We start from the raw sequence: 7,737 nt of genomic DNA on the forward strand, positions 1-7,737 counted from the left end.
GGGAAGTTGGGTCAGGCAGGGTTTTGCAGAGCCTTGCTGGGCGGCGGGCGTTCGGGGCGGGGGTTGGGGCGGGCTAACACACGCACCGGCAGAAAAACAGTTCTGGAGATTTTATTTAAAAAAAAAAAAAAAAAAAAGCTAGAGTGGTTAAAAAGTAAAGAGTTGTTTGGGGTTTCTCTGGCGGACCTGTCACTGCTCAGTCGTACGCACGAAATGAAAACCGTGCAAAATAGCTTCGTGTTCAAGATTGGCCTATTAAAGCGTGACGTTGTACCGAGCCCGGCTTTTGCATTTGTAGTCGGAGTAAGGAAGTGACATGCGAGGAAGGCGGCTGTGATGACCAGTGACAATTAAGAGCGAGTCATCTTGAGTATGTTCTTTACAAATACAGAGTACTGGTGTAGGGCTGGGGCTTAAGGACACGGCTTGTAAACATCCCCAAAAAGCCCTTACGTCTTTGGAGATCAAGGCTTAACAGGACTATAATAGAGCATGATTTCAGCAGTAAGGTTTGGAAATCATGAGCCGATGTCTGAGTATTTGACAGGCCTGTCAGAAGCAGGAAGTTTTTACAAATTACTGAAGTGAGCAAGGTAAGTACAGGAGACAGCTTATTCCAAGGGAAGACTTAAAACATGAGATCAGTCCTTCCTAAATGCAAATGTCAGAGGCAGAGATGCTATTATCGCTTAGATTCCATGGGAGATCGCACATTATTTTTCAGATGCATGATTTACAAAGGCATAAGAAGGCAAGGCTCGTTATTTCTGTTTTCTTTATGTGCAACTAATTTCCACGGTAAATCCTCATGTATAAGAACACTTAAAAAAAAAAAAAAGCAAAAGGAAGATGAGGGTATTTTTATAGTTGATATTACAGGATTAATACATCCTAATTGAAAACCAAATAAAACTTTGAAAAATAGTATCTAATTGTCTTCCCTAACAAATTCAGCAATTGGGAAGTTAGTGTTAACTCATTCATCTACATCAATTGGGTCAGCAACTTTCTCTGTGAATGAAAAATTAGTTATTAATTCAATGTAGGCACTAAGAAAAAAACTAATAGGCCATACAACTCACTAATTTTCAGGACTGTGTCCTGGGAATGTTATCCAAAAGCTACTAAGTATTGCAGAAAAAAAATATTTTGGCTTTGATAGATTTTTAGAACAAGGTGAAGGCCAACATTCTGCAAATATTTAGGGCTTATCCACGTTTGGAAATTCCCCAGAGCCAATTCAAAATAACGTTTTCACAGATACTTTGAAGTACGACCTCCTCATGGGCGCTTTCTTCAGAACAGTACATGAATTACAACTGGTAGATTGAAGTGAGTCAGAAATCCCAATCCGGTTCACGCATGACTTGACATTAGAATTATTTTAAAATTCTGATCATCATTATGTCTTTCTGGCAGAGATTCAAATTTCGTGTGGCTCTTAGCAATCACGTAGCCATTACAGAATGAAAAATCGTTCATTTTTATTGTAAATGCATTGGGTTTTTTTAATTAGAGCAGCTCTGCATTCTAAACCTACATTTGTGTGCTCAAAATTTATTCTCTGTGTATGAAAACATGTACATTCTTTTTACCCAGTATTAGGAATTTGGTCCTTAGAATTTCCATCTCTCATTACCTTCTCTCCCAGTATGACACTGTCCAAAGGACTGGTTCTGTCATGCTGGTTTCCTATAGCTCTGCCGTCTCATGGCCTTGCTGTCCTAAGACAAGGTAATGATTCCCCATGACTGAGAACCTTTGATGCAGCCTCTGACTTGCCTGCCCTACTAAGGAGGGATAAACAACCCCATCTTCAATGAACACAGTAGCTCAGGGTGTATCCCAGATCTCTTGGTAAAAGTGGTGTAGTCAAAGAGGATTCAAATAATACTATCTTTATTTACAAGGCAGAAGGCACGTTAGAAGGAATATAATATATCCTTGCTAATTACCTGTATCATTCCCAAGGCTGGCAATGTGCGCTTTCAGAGTCTGACAGTGTACAAGTAGATAGGACACGTAGCGGACAGAAGTACAAAGGGATAATACGAAGTCATGAATCCATGATTCAACCATCTGAATTATTTAACTGAAAATACTGTTTTTTACAGAGGAAGGGATGGCTCAAAAGAAAAAGCAGGTGAACAGAAGTTAGATTGTGTAGTATGGGTGGGTCAGGGGAGGCCTAGCTGGAGGGAATAGAAGAGGAGAACAAATAGTCATAAAGTGTCTTGAATAGACCAGAATAAAAACATCACTGAGACAGAAAAACATGTCCACTGTTTCAACTGTATAAAAAACAGAACATGACTATAAAATTTGGACTTGCAAGTGCTTAGCCTCTACCGCTCTGCTGCTCCCTTGCTGCTGCCAGGAGTTCTTTTTCACTCCCTCAGGCTGGAAGCTTCCTGAACTTACAAGTTCTGTGATTCCTTTATGCAAATCACCGAGCCAGAGAGCGGGAGCTTTCTGCTGAACTGAACTGCTGCTGAGGAAGTTTATTTGAAAGGGGTTTTTCACTTGTTAATAAAATAATATTTGTATTATTGTGTAGGTTTAAGACAGAGGAAAAAGAATATAGAATTGCAAATGCTGCAATCTGAAGTTGAATCCAATGCTATCATTTGCAGTTATTCCAATATGGAACGTGCCTGTTTCCCTGTTAGTTACAGGTTAAACTATATCCTTGAAAGTTTACATCGTAGACTCCCAGCTCCCTAGAAACTTCAAGGGCACATGGCTTTTTGCTCAGTTCAAGCTTCTGCAGAGTTACAGAAGTGGTGTTTTGCACAGCAATTCACTCCAGCATAAATTGACATGAGATTTTAAGGTTTAGCTAAAATCACACAAGAAGCTACATATTGGTGGGGGGAGTGGGTTGGTTGAGGTTTTTTTCATAAACCACGCTGATACACAAACAAATCATTGCAAGTTAGGTACCAGTGTAGATTTACAGCCAGATGGCTATCATGTGGTAACTCCTCAAGATTAATCCAGCACCCTAATTTCTCAGCTTTTGGATTTGCTTATGGCCTTCACAAGCCTCCTGGACAATGTGATTGTGTTAGCTGTGCTGGACCAGCATCACTGATATGGAAGATGAATTGCTGCCAGAGTGAGGCTGTGATGTCTGAGGCTGTGGTCCCTGCAGTCTGCCATGCACAAGTAACCCTCTGAGTTTCACTGCCTTCCATAGATCAGGAAAGGCTCTTGAAATGCCCTTCTGCAGCTTGCAAGATGAACAAAAAACAACACACACGGACAAAAGAAAGAGCTCATCCTGTGCTGAATCAACACACGTTTTCCCAAAAAAACAACCAAAAAAACCAATTCTGAAGGAAGATTTTACACACCAAGGCAGTAAGAACTGTGCCAGGTGCCTCAAGCTTGTACCAAGCCTGTATGTACCAAGCCCACGGTGGCTGGAACACGGCCCATGCAATCCTCTGACTCGCTGGCTGAAGCAGAAGGTCAGATCTGAAGCTGCAAGGCTTAAACGGTAAGGTTTGCCCACCCATGCCTCAGTGTGGGTCATAAAGAGGAGTAGATGGTAGTAGATGGTCAATCCCCAGCTCTTTTGAATCAATGGGACACTCTCCCTGCCCGCTTGGGGATCCCAATGCCTTTGGTGGGCATGGCATGGGAATGCGAGGTCAGGTCATGCAGTTCTCCTTCCAGGGATTATAATACAGCTCCTCCCGTGAACAACTCCCGGTACCTAGAGAGAGCTAGGAAGAGCTGGTAGCTCTTGATGATCCTGCTCTGGGTGGGAATTCCAAGGTAATAGTTCTGTAGAATCTCTCTTTTGTTCCCCCTAGGAGCAGCCATCTACCATTCCCCTGACTCAGCCCAGGATTAACAGCAATCTTTTTTATTCTTTGCCAGTATTGCTTAAGTTAAGAGCTCTTTTTATTAACAGATGTAAATCTGAAAAGACTCAATAAGAATCAATGTAAGTTTTTCATATAAGTATGAGGCCTGCACATAACAAGAGAGAGAGAGAAATAGAAGGAAGGAAGGAAAGCAAGCAGATCCAAACTCAGCACCGTGGCTCCACTCACCACAAAATTTAGGGACAGGTATAATTCTTCTCACTTTCCTCATAAGAAAAAGTGAAGCTTGCTCACTCACTCTCTCACACACACCCCCTCTCTCACACTTTCCTTCTCTTTTCCTGATGATCTCAAGAGATTTCTACCTTAAATCAAATTAAATCGGTCATCCTTGCTGTACGTTTCTTTAAATTGTAGTTGGATGATCTTCCAGATTCTGAGGGGCTCTTTGTCAGAGGAATTCCTGGGGATGTTGCCCCCGCTTGATGAAACTGAGTCACTAAATTAAAAAAAGGACTGACTAACGAACTGATTCTTAATGTGTAGGCAGCATTTGAACTAATTTCCCCAAACCAGTTTCATTTTTGCAGTCTTAGTCACATGCAAAAGCCCTACACACAATGTGGCCCTATATCAATGTCTATACTGGATAATGTGGCTTAGTATATGGGTAGCACACAGCTTCAAGTTGTAGGCAGTCAAAAACAAGTAGGTACATGTCACGTGGATGCGAGGCAAGCTCTAGTTACAGTACATGGACACAGAAATGTAGACGAATAACTGAAAGTATGAACTAAAACCCGTTAATTAAAACCAGTTCCTTAGGTTCCACTCTGATTTCACTGAGCTTAGCTGTCAGAATGATGTTAAATTTAAGCAATCTACAGAAAAAAAGAAAAAAAAAATAAATCACTGGGACAATAATTAGAGAACTTAAATGTGGAGACAGCTGGGGATGTGAAAATGCATTGTCAAGTGGATTTGTGATTTCAGAACTTTTCATGATGTAATCATGAACATACTACATCTGTTCCCCTGAGGTGGATTCACATGAAAAGCCTCTCAATTAAAGAAAAAAGAAAAAAGCTTTTCCTTGCTATGCCATGAAAATAAACACTATTTTCTCTCTAACATAAAGCGCTCTTTTTTATACCGTACTATATACCAAAACACTAAATAGATCCTGATCCAAAGCTACCTTTTCAGTTTAGTTTGCAAAAAATGTACAGTAAATTAGACCGCACAGTGCCATGTATGAAAACCAACCTTCCTACCAGTGACTGCAAGGCATGTGGCGAGCACACCCCACCAGCAGCACGACGCTGGGGCTCACGCCGCCGCCGCTGCCGCCGATGCCAAAGATGCCAGCCGGGGCCGATGCCCCCCGCCGCCCCGGCCTGCTGGCACAGACAGCAGCAGGGCAGGATTGGGAAGCTGTCATGTCCTCGAGTTACTTTAAAAGCAGTCAGGTTTGATTGTGGTTTAAGAGCAGATGCAATATTTCTAGCATATGGATTTTTGTTACTTGTGTCCTCAGAGAAGCTGCAAGTTACCTGCACAAGCTGTGTTGTTAAAAGACCTGAGATACTGAATTTACAAATTGTTGCTATTCAGTTACATTTTAATATTTTGAGTCAAACAGCAACGTGCTTAATGCAGAGGGACTTGCAAAGACATCTTAATACTAAATTTTTATTGTCTTTTTTTCTTAAAAAGGAATCGTGGCACATTATTGTTGTATGTAACAATTTTATCTTCTGCTTTTCAACATATTTAAGTAATTACTTGTGGAGACAGAAGGATGAAAGTGAGCTAAACAGTAGATTCTCATTTAGCAATCAGTATTTTTCTGGTTCACAAAGAATATTTTCCCCAGGTTTTTAGTTACATAAATAAAATGCTACATAGTGCAAAGTCACACAATAATAATAAAGTGCCTTGGGATGATAACATCAGAGTTTTCCATTGTTCACCAGATATTACTCCAGGGGATAAAATCAATCTGAGATTTCCTGTCTTTCGTATGATAAGAATCACCTCTCTGTCTTTCCACAAACAGATTTCTTTTACCGCATTTAAGAGACCAAGCAAAGCAATAAGACTAAATAAACTTTTCCTCATCCTTTAAAGAAATTCAGTCTTGGAATCAACAGTGCAGATTTTCACTGCAAAAGGTATTTCAATGCATTAGAAACAACTAAGCAGCCATAGAAAGGCCATCTCAAGCTTGCTAGAATTTAACAGTCGCAATAGTCAAGTAGATGCAATTAATCTATCACACCACAGTCTGATTGAGTAGAAAGATTTTTTTAAAACTGCCTTTACTGTATGCAAAAAGGTGTGAGAAGTAATATTTCCAAACCAGCATTTTGTTATTTGGGTTCTAATGAACAGAATTCGCAGTATTCCTAGAAAGTACCCTATTTAGACTCTCTGTGACTGTACGTTATCACGGTTGGCAAAAAAAACCCCTGAAGAGCAGGAGAAAAGCAAAAAAAGAAATACTACTTAAGAGGTATTTTTTTACTAATGGCACAATCAAAAAATTTCTTGGAAAAGGTTTCTTCAAGTTACATGTTCCTTTCATTCTGTGTGTCTGTAGAATTTAGGGAAAAATGAAACAGTCCAAATAGCATGTAAAACCTATGAGTTTTACTCAGTTTAATAATCCTTTCAACCCTAGTGCTCACTGAATAAGATCAGCAATAAAAATAACTACTGGGCATTTCTATTTATCTTAGGAGCCATCATGTGGATGTCTACTTACAGAATAGTTTCACAAGTAATTGAAGCCAACTTAAGCCTCAATTACTGGCAAAAAAAAGCAGTTCGACCATCCCCAGTTGCTCTCCACTTTGTGCTATCACATTGTACCTCCATAAGTCTTTCTCAAGTGGACCCAAATTCACCTGCAGCAATGAACTAACCCATCTGAAAATTAACCCTATTTTTGAGAAGTAGTCCAGCTTACCACTTGGCCAAAGCTGCAGAAACAGGAGAAAGGGGCCATGGCTCTGGGCAGGAGATGGGACCAGCCCTTTCAAAGGAATCCTGGGCTGTGAGTGACCTCAGCCATCTGCAAAACCACCCAGGAGGTGATGAAATTTTTACATTCAGTAATTCAATTTAATTCAGAAAGGTATTTTACATTACAGCATAGGTTACACAGCAAAAGCATGATGTTGCCAAGTCAAACACAAGCTTTTTTAAAATTAAACATTCCAGCTTACTTCAGACAAAGGTTTTTTCTCCCCCAGAAATGCCAGTTGGTAGATTTCAGAACTTCAGCTTTTGTTCCAGTTTAAGGTGAAATCAATTAATGAGGTCATTCCTTGAGGAACAGAAATTACCTGTCAGATCTACACATACTGTACTTCATCAAAGTCATCATATACTTCTCAGCTGAGACGGGCAAAGAGGTGTAGTGCCTCTAATCTGAGAGTGGTCTGTGCAGCTACACCCTTTTAAAATAATTTAAAGGCTTTGTGATAGCTTGCTTTCCCTGTCCCTCCTGCTCATGCTACAGCTTTTTGCTCTGGTTCACTTTGCAAAAGCCTAGTCTTGTGGAGTGAGCTGTCTAGATCCCTCAGCTAGCCACCAACTCAGGGCTGCCGGTCCCTTTCCAGGGGAATTTTTTTCAGGGAAAAATGCAGTGTAAGTACACAGAAAATTGAACATTCACACAAGCATACATTCTCGCATGGAAAAAAAAAAAGAAAAATAAAACCAATTTACTCGTTACAAATAATTTCTACTTCAAATTGATCAGGAAAGCAGCGCATGTTACCGATTAGGCGATACTACCTGAAAAAGCAATAGAAAAATCTAGGAAGCTAAGCCAGAATACACGAGTTACTAGCTTGCAAAGAAACACTGCGGGAAAATATTTGGTGGCCTTCTA

The sequence above is a fragment of the Haliaeetus leucocephalus genome, unplaced genomic scaffold, assembly GCF_000737465.1.
Source record: "Haliaeetus leucocephalus isolate CR32 unplaced genomic scaffold, Haliaeetus_leucocephalus-4.0 Scaffold428, whole genome shotgun sequence".
Taxonomy (NCBI): Eukaryota; Metazoa; Chordata; class Aves; order Accipitriformes; family Accipitridae; genus Haliaeetus; species Haliaeetus leucocephalus.